Source organism: Sturnira hondurensis, unplaced genomic scaffold, assembly GCF_014824575.4.
Source record: "Sturnira hondurensis isolate 20B ecotype Veracruz unplaced genomic scaffold, ASM1482457v3 Scaffold0021971, whole genome shotgun sequence".
In the NCBI taxonomy this organism is placed as follows: Eukaryota; Metazoa; Chordata; class Mammalia; order Chiroptera; family Phyllostomidae; genus Sturnira; species Sturnira hondurensis.
The window spans coordinates 1,352,875-1,364,500 of NW_028094602.1; the positions used below are offsets into that span (position 1 = coordinate 1,352,875).

Genomic DNA, 11,626 nt, shown 5'->3' on the forward strand with positions numbered 1-11,626 from the left:
GGCAGGTCAAAAGTTATTCAAAATGGACATGGATATGAAAAATGAAATTGTCCTCTACAGAGCTATACCACTTTATGTTTCCGCCAAGAAACTATAATGCCTATATTCCCATACTCTTTCTAAAATTAAATATAATAATAGTAGTAATGAAGTGCCAATTTTATAAGTGAAAATGATAGCTTATTTTAATTTGCATGTACTTGAATACTAATGAGACTGGAGATCTTTTTCAAATGTCTTTTGATATTTGTATTTCTTCTGCCACAAATTGTTTATATTTTTTGCTCATTCTTCTGTTTGTATGTTAATATTTCTTTGATTACTTATAAATTAAGCATATTAATCCTTTATCTAGGTACACATATTGCAAAGCTTTCCCCAAATTCATCATCTCTTTTTCATTTTGTTTTACTTTTCATTTTGTTTATTTTTTCTGTTTATACATATGGAAGTTTCAATAGTTTACATAGTCAAATCTGTGATTCTTTTGTAATTTTTGCTTTTGGTGTCATGCTTAGGAAAACATTCTGTTTCTTTTTTTTTATTTAATAAAGTTCTATTTTTCCAATTGTATGGCTGGTGGGACCTGTTGTTTACACATTTTCACCAACAGCTGGGGCATTCCCACCTTTGGTGTTTCTGTTGTAAATTACTTGAGCTCTCTGCTTTGAAACTAGTTTAATAAACCCTTTACTGAGGAGCTCCTGAAGGGCTGCCCTGGCCATAGAACCACAGATCTTCAGTCATTCAAAGATAACAGCTGAGGTTATAAGCTTGTAGTTGGGAACTTCCTTACAGAGTTTATCATATGTTGCTTTGTCAAACAAGACTAGGTTATTGAGCTTGTCCCGAACTTTGCCTTTGGACTACTTCTTTTTGGCTTTGCTTCCAGATTTGTTTACTGGGTCTTTGTGTTTCCTTGGCAGACTTCCCAGCTTCCTTCTTCCTTTTTTCATCCTTAGTTGCATGGTGAAACTCGAGGAGTGCCGGATCTCAGCATTCTGTTTGTTAATGATTATATACACTCATCTATGTTTTATAGTTTATTTTTAATTAAATTTTCTTTTTTCCTGAAATTTGTTTTATTTTCATTAGATGATGGTATTGGATAGAACCACATTTCTCATGGTCCTGAATGGTGCCCATTACCCAGGAGTATCATGTGAGTACCTGCTGTCTTCCATTCTTCCCTTCCACTCCAACAGCTCTTTCAGCTCTTTTGTATACTCTGGCTTTATAACAAGTTTTCATATCTGGAAGAGAACCTGTCTCCTTCAGTTGACTACTTTTCAACATCTCCCTAGCCATTCATGAACTAAATCTTCCAGGTATTTTGCAATGATTTTTTCAAAGTCAAAGCAAAAATAATCCCATTTGAATTTTGAGTTGAATTGTACACATTGACAGGTCAGCTTGTGTTGAATTTACATAAATGCCATATGAGGATCAAATCTTTCCAACAAGGATAGGACATATGTCTCTATTCAGGTCTTTATTCTACTTCTCTTAAAGTTCTTTCCAAAATCTTGTGTAGTTAAAAATAAAAAACTTGTATTGCATTAAAGCCAGAAAATATGGTCTGAGCAGTTCCTCCATTTTTATTTTCTGTTGGTAGAATTTATTTAGGTATTTTGATGGTCTAATGTATAATCAATTTATTCCAGTGGTGTTCCAAAGGAAGATATATGTTCTGTTAGCAAGTTTCAAAATTTTATACATGTATACTTCCCTACTTTCCACTCACACACATGTACACACACAGAATGTTATTAATTATATTATTCAGAATCATTATCACCTCCAGTTTGTTTGCCTACTTGGTCTATCAAGGTTGTGAGAAATGAATTATAGTCTTCAATTAGAATATTTTACAAGCTCCCTCATATTTCTAAAACTTTTATTTTTATATTTAAATACAGTATAATTTGGTGTATAAAATTTCGTGACAGTTTGGTGCTCCTTGTCCATGTAATGCTTTTTACTTTTTGTCTTATACGCTACTGCATTGGAAATGAATATTTTGAACCATGCATTCTTCCTGCTATATTTTTACATTTTGTAATTTTGTTTCAGAAATGTCTCTCAAGAACAGCATTTAATTTGATTTTGTTTCACTCTATATGAAAAGATGAACTCTTTAATCAGGTTTGTTTTATAGTTACTATGAAACATTAAGTTAAGCATGTAATGTCATAATTAATAATTTCAGGATTACTTCTGTCATCTTCTGGTTTCTGCTTCCCCCCTCTTAAGGTTCTGTTGCCATTTTATTTGATTTTTGTATATTTCAATGTTTTGGAAAGTTCATGTATTCTGTTTTTTGCTTAACTAATTCCAGCATTTGAGACACATTGTTCTTTTTAAATTTTTTTAGTTGTCAGATTCAGTAGTCAAGCACAACATCTTTCAGGATCCCTTTATTTAAGACAACTATTAGGACTTTTGGTGGCAAGAAACATAAATCAAAATCAAACTGCTTTAATTCCAAGTGGGATGCTTGGCTTCCCTAACTGCCAGTGCAGTGGTACAACAGTGTCTGATGAGGCCAGATCTAGGACTCTGGGATAGACATCTTTAGCCCTGGGCAGATAGTATTTTGTAATTATGGGCTTGAAGGTCTGTCTCCCCACTCGCTGGAGAGCTAATTGGATGAGTTTGTTGGGACTCCTTCTGGCTGACCTGAAATGATCTTACATAACAGTGAGCTGGGGACAGCCAGTTATGTGGACTAGAAGTAAAGGAATATTTTCCTAGATATGGGCAGAGTCAGAGAGACTCATAGATTGTTGAGAAATTAGCACAGGCTGGGGACTGTTGGCACCTCCAGGCCTAAAGGGCAAGAGAAAGAAAGTATGTTGTTAGACCCCAGGGAGAGGGAAGGTAGTTAACTGATGTGGTCTGGGAGAAAGGGACGCAGCCACTCTAGGTGAGGGATCCAAGAGAATGGAGGGAGGGGAAGAAACACAGTGACATCTCTGTACATCTCTCTGATCTCTTTCCATACCTCCCACTGGCTAGTGTCACTGGAAGGGAGCTGAACTTATTGGGGTATGTTGGGCTGGCCTGCTGGGCAAAGAGTGGGTGGGGTGGTACAATGGAGAGTAACCAGTCCAGTATTTTTTCCAAGGTCCTACAAAACCAGTGTACCTGTCAGTCTCTGAAATTCACCTGTCCTCTCATTGTGTTTGGAGGACATTTGTTGAAGCAACAAACACATCAGCTCATGTGATAGCATCCCAACCAGGATGGGAGAAGGGGAGACCAAAAGACCTTCCTGCATCACTTAATGCATTTCCTCATGCAGCATTGGCCATTGCTGGGTGACATGCCTGTCTCTCTGCCAACTGCAGGTCAAGGTGACTGGATTATACTGATGGTCTTAGACAACTATATCCATCCATCTTTGGCTTGTGTCCACCAAAGGGTGTCACAATGTCAGTGATTCTTGGGCTCATCCTACTTCATTTACCAGCAGAAGTTGAAATTGATCATGCACTCTGCTGATTTCTTTAAATTGACTTCATTGAGGTATGATTTACATAAAATAAGTTGTACTCACTTATTTTGTGCAATTCAGTGAGTTTTCACAAAGATGTTTACCTATGTGGCCACCACCAAATCAAGCTACAGAGCACTTGGCATCAACCCTGATGTCTCCTCACAGCTCCACAACTGTAGTCTCAGTAACCTGCCAGCCTATTTTTTATCACAGAGGATATTTTGCACTTTTTAGAATTGTATAAAACTGAAATCTTACCATGTGTGTTCTTTCGTGTAAGGCTTCTTCTAATCACATCATGGTTTTGAGATTCACTCACTTGTGGTTTGTATCAGTAGCTAATTCCTTTTTATTCCCATGTTTTCCCTGCATGAATTTACCACACCCCATTTATCCACTCTTTCCTTTTTGAAGCACTTTCTTCACAGGGTGTACAGGAGGAACCCTTCTTTGCAGCCTCCGTCTCTTGACTTTTTAATCTCTCTGACCCCAACATTGGGGTCCCTGGAGTTTGAATTTTTCCTCTTCTTCTTTTTCTTTAAATCCTCACCCAAGGACGTTTTGCATTGCTTTTAAAAAGACAGTAAAAGAGGGAGGAAAGGAGGGAGGAAGGGAGAAAGATATCAATGTAATAGAAAAACATTGATTGGTTGCCTCCCATATGTGCTTTGACTGTGGGGTCAAACGCACAACCTAGGTATGTGTCCTGACTTAGAATTGAACCTGAAACCTTTCAATATACAGGTTGATATGCCAACCACAGGTTGATATGCCAACCAGTCTACCAGAGTAGATTGATACTCTTCTTGTATCTATTACCCAGATTCCTACAGTGGCCTCAGAGCTATTAACACCTAAAGACCAAAGACTCCTCTGGGTACATTATACTGTGCTACAGTTGCCCTCTTACCACCTTCCACTGAGCATGTCTGTATTCATTTCCTCTTCCTGCTGTAACAAACAACCACTAACTTAGTAGCTTAAATAATACAAAGTCCTTCTCTTGCAGTTGAAAATCAAGGTGTAAGCAGGATGGCATTCCTTTTGGAGGCTCTAGTGCAGAATCTATTTCTTTGCCTAGAGAAATAGCTTTTAGAGGCCACCTGTATCCTTGGTTAGTGCCTTCCTTCTCTCCTCAAAGTCAGTGTCATTGCAGTTTCCCCCTCTCTCTTTCTCTCTGCTTCTGCCCAATGTTCTCCGCCAGGACTTTAATGGTGTCATGACTTATATTTAAGTCTTTTATCCACCTTGAATTTATTTTGGTGTATGGCATAAGTTGGTGCTCGAGTTTCCTTTTTTTTTTTTTGCATGTAACTGTCCAGTTCTCCCAACACCATTTGTTGAAGAGGCTATCTTTACCCCATTTTATGTTGCTGCCCCCTTTGTCTAATATTAATTGACCATAGAAACTTGCATTTATTTCTGAGCTCTCTGTTCTATGCCATTGGTCTATGTGCCTGTTTTTATGCCAGTACCAGGCTGTTTTGATTAGAGTGGCCTTGTAATATAGTTTGATATCAGGTATTGTGATCCCTCCTACTTTGTTTTTCTTTCTGAATATTGCAGCTACTATTCAGGGTTGTTTACGGTTCCATATAAATTTTTGAAGTGTTTGTTCTATGTCTGTGAAGTATGTCATTGGTACTTTAATAGGTATTGCATTGAATCTGTAAATTGCTTTGGGTAGTATGGACATTTTGATGATGTTAATTCTTCCAATCCATGAACATAGTATATGTTTCCATTTGTTTGTGTCTTCCTTGGTTTCTCTCTTCAGTGTTGTGTAGCTTTTTGTATACAGGTCTTTTACCTCCTTGGCTAGGTTTATTCCTAGGTATTTTATTTTTATTTTTTGCTATATCAAATGGGATTTTTTAATTTCTGCTTTTGCTGTTTTATTGTTGGTGTACAAAAATGTGTTTGTTTCCGTATATTGACTTTGTATCCTACAGTTTTGCCAAATTCATTTATTAGTTCAAGCAGTTTTTTGGTAGAGTCTATAGGATTTTCCAGGTACACTATCATGTCATCTGCAAACAGTGACAATTTTGTTTTCTCCTTTCCCATTTGGATGCCTTTTATTTCTTTTTCTTGTCTGACCACTGCAGCCAATACTTCCAATACAAATATTGAATAGAAGTGGTGAAAGAGGACAACGTTGTCTTGTTCCTGATCTTAGTGGAAAAGATTTTAGTTTTTGCCCATTGAGTATGATGTTGGCTGTAGGTCTCATATATGGCCTTTATTATATTGGGGAATGCTCCCTCTATTCCCACTTTGCTGAGTGTTTTTATCATAAATAGGTGTTGTACCTTACCAAAAGCTTTTCCCACATTTATTGATATGATCATGTGATTTTTGTTTTTGCTTTTGTTTATATAATGTATTGCATTTACTGATTTGTGAATATTGAACCATCCTTGCATCCCTGGGATTTATCCCACTTGGTCATGGTGAATGATCTTTTTAATGTATTGTTGGATTTGGTTTGCCAATATTTTGTTGAGGATTTTAGAGTCTATTTTCATCAGCGATATTGGCCTGAAGTTATCTTTCTTTGTTTTGTCTTCATCTGGTTTTGGAACTAGGATGATGCTGGCTTCATCAGAAGAGTTTGGGAGTCTTCCATTGTTTTGGATTTTTTGGAATAGTCTGTGAAGTATAGGGGTTAGCTCTTCCTTAAAAGCTTTGTAGAATTCTCCTGTGAAACCATCTGGTCCAGGGCTTTTGTGTGCCAGGAGTTTTTTGATTACTGCTTCAAATTCATCTGCTATTATTGGTCTGTTCAGGTTTTCTGCTTCTTCTTCATTGACTTTTGGAAGATTATATTTTTCTAGAAATTTGTCCATTTCACCTAGGTTTTCAAATTTCTTGGCATACAGTTCTTCATAGTAATTTGTTGCAATCCTTTGTATTTTTGTGGGGTCAGTTGTAATCTTTCCGTTTTCATTTCTGATTGTGTTTATTTGGGTTTTCTCTCTTCTTTTTTTCTTGATGAGCCTGCTTAAAGGCTTGTCTATTTTGTTTATCTTTTCAAAAAACCAGCTCCTTGATTCATTTATTGCTTTTAGAGAGAGAGGAAGGAGAGACAAAAAATTGATGCAAGAAACGAGCATAGATTGGTTTCCTCCTGTACACATCTAGACCAGGAATCAGCACCCAGACCAGGGATTGTATGCATCTGGACCAGGGTTTGAACCCAAAACCTAGGTATGTGTACTGGCTGGGAATCAAACCTGCAACCTTTCAGTTATGGGATGATGTTCTAACCAGCTAAGCCATACCAATAAGGGCATGTATGGGAACTTTTAGGAGTGTGTGCCTCAGTTGTGATTTGTGTATGTGTGGGTACATTCATGAGTGTTTATTTACAAGTATTGAGTATGTGTGAGCATAAGTGAGTATATAAGTAAGTGTGTTTGTGAGAGTATACCTGTGGAAATGTGTGTATCTAGATTTGAGAATATCTGAGTGTGTTTTGTGAGCATGTGTGTGAGTGTTTTGTGTCTGGGTGTGTTGAATGAGTACCTGAGAGTGAATGTGTGAGTGTGTATCTTTGGGTCTGGTGTCTATGTCTCTCTGTGAATCATTACACACTGGTATGTGGGGTGTGTCAAGAGCATACGTGAATGAGTGTGGGTCTGTGTGGTCAGCTCTGTGTCTGTGTGTATCTCTGGGTCTGGGTGTCTGTGTGTATGAGTTGGTGCACATGTGATTTGTATTATAAGTGGTCATGCCTATTTGTTATCCTGGGTAGGTGCTCATGTCTGCAGCATCCAAGAGCACTAGTGAGTGGAGAGATAGTGTGCCCTGACAACAGCCTCAGCAGCCCCATCCTGCCAAGCCTTTTGCGTTCCTCCCCAGGAAGGTCTGCTGAATGCTAGAGCCCTTTGTCCTATATCTATCACCACAATCCTGTCACCAGGCATAAAAGGGAACTTGAGCCCAGGCCCTCACCTGCTTCTCCTAGTGCTTCACCCTCTGCTGTCACCAGGGCCACTGTTTTGGGTCAATGGATTGTAGGGAAAAACTCATTAAGCACCTGTTGTTTCTAGACATCCATGATTAGCACTGTCCTTGCCATCCCCAGGCTGGCGACACTTACTTGTCTTCACATAATTGAAGAAAGTTTTACTATTACCTGCTCTTTCTAACATTCTGGCCCTGTGTGTTGTCACCTTTTGTCTCTTTGCAGTCACGTGGTTTCTGTTTCTTTTCCTCTGTCTTAAGAAGCTGACCTAATTTCATCACTTTGTTATTTTTTCCCAAACTTGGAGTCAGCTTGCTCTGAGCCTGGGCTTTACAAAACCATTTGTAGAGGTGGTCCTGGGAAGAATTACTCCCCATTCTGGGGCAGAGTCTGGGCTGGTTGTTCAGCTGCCTTAAGGATGGGCAGGGCACAAATGTTACTTTTTGGCCATGTGCCTGGGTGATTGTGTAGCCTGTGAATCCCTGAGTTTCTGTCTGAGCTTGACAAGCTGTCACGGGGTGACAAATGGAGAGCTTCAGGTATAGTGCTGCCACCGTGGCTCCCATGGGGGGTTCCTGTCCTGACCTTGGCTTCCTACTGAAAATGGTTGCCAACAAAAGCACTCCTTCTTTCTCCCCATAGCTGGTTCCTCCTTCTGGTACTTGGGCCCTTACGGGCCTCAAGGTATGACCTGATCAGAGGCTCCTGCAATAGGCCTGAAGTTGTCAGGTTTGTCTCACTGGCACTCTTTTGTAACCCCTGATTCCTCCCACACCTCACATTGGCCTCTCAACCTTTTCTTTCCCTATGATGACTCTCTCTCCTTCCTGGGACCTGCTGTATCCAGCAACATAGGCAACACCTAGTTGGGCTCAGCTTACCTCCCTAAAAGAAACATGAACCAGGCCTTGTCTTAGCTGGAGCTGGGCTCTGCTGAACACTGGAGAATCTGTGGGGGCCATGAGAAAAATGAATCTTGCTCAGTGCCTTGGACCCAGAAATCAGGTAGATTCCCAGTGTACATGGCCTCACCAAATGCAGGAGACATGCAGCAATACCTTCAGATGCCCTAATTCCTGATTCAAGCCAACTTACTGTAAACGGAGCTGGAGAGAAATCAGGCCAAACCCTGATGCTGGTCCCTGAGGAGGTCCTGGTAGGAGACCCCAGGGTGAAGGTTGCAAGTGATTTAGAGGCTTTCCTCATATTTAACTCAGCTTCTTCCTACCTCCCTGATGCCCTGGACCTTTTGCCTTCTGGATCTTAGGTAGCTGTTGCCACAGGCCCTGCCCTGAGGACTTTTACCCTCCTGCCTCTTCCCATCTCAGTACCCCTCACACTCTCAGAATAATGCTTCCAACCCTTGGAGGGCATTGGCTATAAAGGGGAGCAGCTCTGGCCATATTCATTACCATTTATGACCTTCTTGTGCCTCTGAACTTGGGCACTCTGGGAAAGTACATTTGGAGCCTTCCACTCTTGCCTTTCTGTGCTCCAGGACACAGGGCAGCCAGGGTCAATCTGGGAACCAGGCTTTACCCAGTTAGGTTCAGCTTTCTCAGAGCAGTGATGTCTGCTTTCCACTGGTCCCTCTAGTCTAGATACTTTGCCTGGGTAACCAGGGCCAGGCGTGTGAGAAACCCATCTCAGGTCTATAGCCTTCCCCTGGCATCACCTCTGGCAGCACCATGGTGCATCACCATCATCTCCATGATGTCAGGGTCTCTGGAGACAGGCTAAAGTGGTCAGAGAACTCCTTACTCTCTGTCCCTATTACCAGGTCACCCTGATGCCACTGCCATTCACCAAATGTCTGAGCCAGTTTACAGGGGGTCCTGTGGCCACCCCCATAGTGTCTTCCAGCTCACAATGCTCTACACCATTCTCCACTTTCACAATGGGCTTCTGTTGAGAGCTGCTTCATTATGGCCATGTCAACCCATAAGGAGGCATATATCAGCTTCTGATCAGAGAGGCATAGTGCTTCAGCTTGTCAGCCCAGGTCAGATAACAGCTGGTTCACTTTGGCACATGATTCATTTCCCTGATCCTCATTTCCCTCATCTGTAAAATGAGATGATAATAATAATAGTTCCTACTTCACCAGATTGTTGTGAAATCAGATTAAATGAGTTAATAAGTATAAGCTACTTGCAAGAAAGAGTGCCAGCATGTAGTAAGCCTTCAGTCACAGTTCCTTTATCCCACACCTTATCCTCAGCAAGTGCCACCACATGTAAGTCCCCTCCATGGCCTCCAGCAACCCTTATTTCTTGTCCTAAACTTAGAGCAGAGAGGCAGGCTCTGGGTCATGGTGAGCCTGCAGATTCACTTAGTCTCCTATGTAGAGTGAGTTTTGTTTTTTAATTTTTATTGTACTGTAAATTCCAGACAGAAAGGTCACTATATACATATCCATATACATATTAATTTGGGGATTCCCACCCAGATCAAGGGGCCCACTCAGACTGCCTGCACCTCAGGCAAGTACTGGGGAAATACCTGCCACTACACCAACTGTTCTGACCAAGAGGAATTTTGGTGTAGGGACTCTGTTGCTTCTACTAAATGTCCTAATGTGAGCCCCACTTCCAGGGTTTGTCTATCAATTGATTGCCCTGTGCTATTGTTATATATTTCAATGCGTGAAGACATTCTGTAGCATATTGAACATTTTAAATTAGTTGACAGCAATTCAACAGATTTCACATAAAATACAGATATCTTCATCAAAATGTGAAAAAATGAAGATATATAATGTCTATTGAAACATCAGGAACTTGGGCAGCACTGGGCCATGTTCCCATGTGATAGTGCACAGTAATGGTCAGGAGAACTGCCATTCATCTGACTCACAGTCCCCACTACTCTTTACTGTGGACCATACCTGGGACATTTCCTCCAAGTGCATGCCCAGCCTGGCCCATCTGAGCATCCAGGTTGTGACCCATTGGCCTGAAAGGGAATATCTCATCTTCATATCTGTCTTCTCCAGTGTGGTCCCTTGATCTATCAATTGATTGCAAAAATGGCCACCAAACATTCTCTTTCTAGTATACATGTCCCTTCAGAGTAGGAATCTGTGGTTTATCCAGTCCTGTTGAGGTCTGTTTCTCTGCCACTGGAATGGAGGCTTGGTCATGTGATTTGTTTGGTCACTGGAACATCATCAAATATAATGCTGGCATAGTTTGGAAAAATCACCATGTGATAGAGCTTGTTATCTCTTGCTAAATTTAAATGTGAGATTGTCATGGAGACAAGTCTAGGGTAACCTGCATCTGGAGGGTAAAAAGCCAAGAGGAGAACCAAGGCACCAAGGCAAACAGAACTGTCAAACTCCAAACATGGCTGTGTGGCACTCTAGACCTTTATTCTAACCACAAATATTTGGAAGAGCCTGGAAGATCTGAGCCAAACCAGCATCACACCAGCTGACACAGAATGGCATGGTAAATAAAAAATGGAGATTCCAAAATAGCTGCAAAGTAGATGGAAGCTGTGTCTAAACAGTAGATGGAAGCTGTGTCTAAACCTGGCCCCAAACAGGACTTACAGCTAAAATTCAGTACAGTTAACCTACAAAACCAACTGAAAGCTAGCTGATAAAAAATATAATCAAGGAATACAGAAAAAGCTACATAGAGACTGGTAAGAAGGGTTGATATGCAAAGGGAGAAAGCCCCCTCATGCAGGTATGGTGGCATCTGAGACAGTGTAAAGATACTGTGGTTGTGGAACTCGCTCCACCTAAGAGGGTGAGGTCTTAACGCACACAGGGATCCCCAACCCAGAGCAACAGAGATGGGAAGAGAATTCCGTGCAGCATCTGGTGGTGAAAATCAGTGGAGATTAACTCCACCTGGGAGACTCAGAGTGTTCCTTCCTACGATAGAGTGTTTCTACTGTTACACAGTTGACAGTTTGGACTCTGGTTGCTGGAAAAACCATTCTTTTATAAAAAATTAATTATTGTTCAAGTACAGTTATCTGTCTTATATTCCCAGCCCTGCCCACCCCCCAGTGCTCCCCCCTCCCCCCATTTCCACCCCTCCACCTTAGTTATTGTCCATGTGTCCTTTATACTTGTTCCTGTGAATCCTTCCCCTTTGCCCCTGTGATTGTCTGCACTCTCCCCTCTGGTCCCTGTCAGTCTG

The 11,626-nt window shown here is 41.0% G+C and overlaps 1 pseudogene; it reads right to left on the reverse strand.

Moving 5' to 3' along the window:
• Nucleotides 1–585: 585 nt before the first annotated feature.
• LOC118978564 (40S ribosomal protein S25-like) lies at nt 586–9,181 on the reverse strand (annotated as a pseudogene).
• Nucleotides 9,182–11,626: the final 2,445 nt, after the last annotated feature.